Below are 770 nucleotides of genomic sequence, written 5' to 3' on the forward strand. Positions count from 1 at the left end.
AACTACGTTTTCTTTCAATCTTTCAACCAATCAATGCAACCTCGTAGGGCAGCTTTTGATAAAACTGGAGCAGTTTCTTGAAACTTGCTTCAGAGATATGAAACTTTGGCACGGGCGTCGCCCACATGAGCATCTCGTCATTGCAGTGCGGCGGACAGCTCGCCCGGCGGCGCGGCGGCCAGACAGAATGGCGGTGCGGTGGCATGCTCGACCTACGGCGCGACGGCCTACCATTGCGTCGCCCTATGGCGGTCTGTGGGCTGAGGGAGGAGATTTGAAGATTTTTGGCTAAAAAAAGATCTAACATTTTTTAACACTTACACGTGGGTCTCACCAGTCATAACACCTAACTTGCCAGTCAAACGAAACGGAGTAGACTATTTTGCCATGTCAACACTCACAAGTGTGCTATCCCTGTCATAATCACGATTTATTTGGTCTAATCAGTCATTAGAGTATTTTTGCAAAAATACTAGGGTAAAGTGGTAGTTCCGGGATGAAAATGTAAAGTGGTAGCCTGTAGGTAGGTTTGGACGAATTGTGTTAGTTTTGTTAAATACTCTATATTATGGAACGAAAGGAGTACTAGATAATACTATGTGACATTGCTAAAGAATGAGTAACAATAAACTGGAATTAATGAGATGAATCCCTCCACATTCTCGTCATATAAACGATGGCAGACCTAGCAGTGAAAGGAAGGTAGGATGTAGGTGCATGTTATAGTGCCTCGTGATCTTCTAGATCAGTCGACTTATTTGTTGCTAAAA

The 770-nt window shown here is 43.9% G+C and overlaps 1 pseudogene; it reads left to right on the forward strand.

Annotated features, from left to right (window-relative positions):
* Positions 1-770, forward strand: part of LOC119349975 — a 4,871-nt pseudogene that overhangs the window by 2,692 nt on the left and 1,409 nt on the right.

Source organism: Triticum dicoccoides, chromosome 1B, assembly GCF_002162155.2.
Source record: "Triticum dicoccoides isolate Atlit2015 ecotype Zavitan chromosome 1B, WEW_v2.0, whole genome shotgun sequence".
NCBI classification, from domain to species: domain Eukaryota; kingdom Viridiplantae; phylum Streptophyta; class Magnoliopsida; order Poales; family Poaceae; genus Triticum; species Triticum dicoccoides.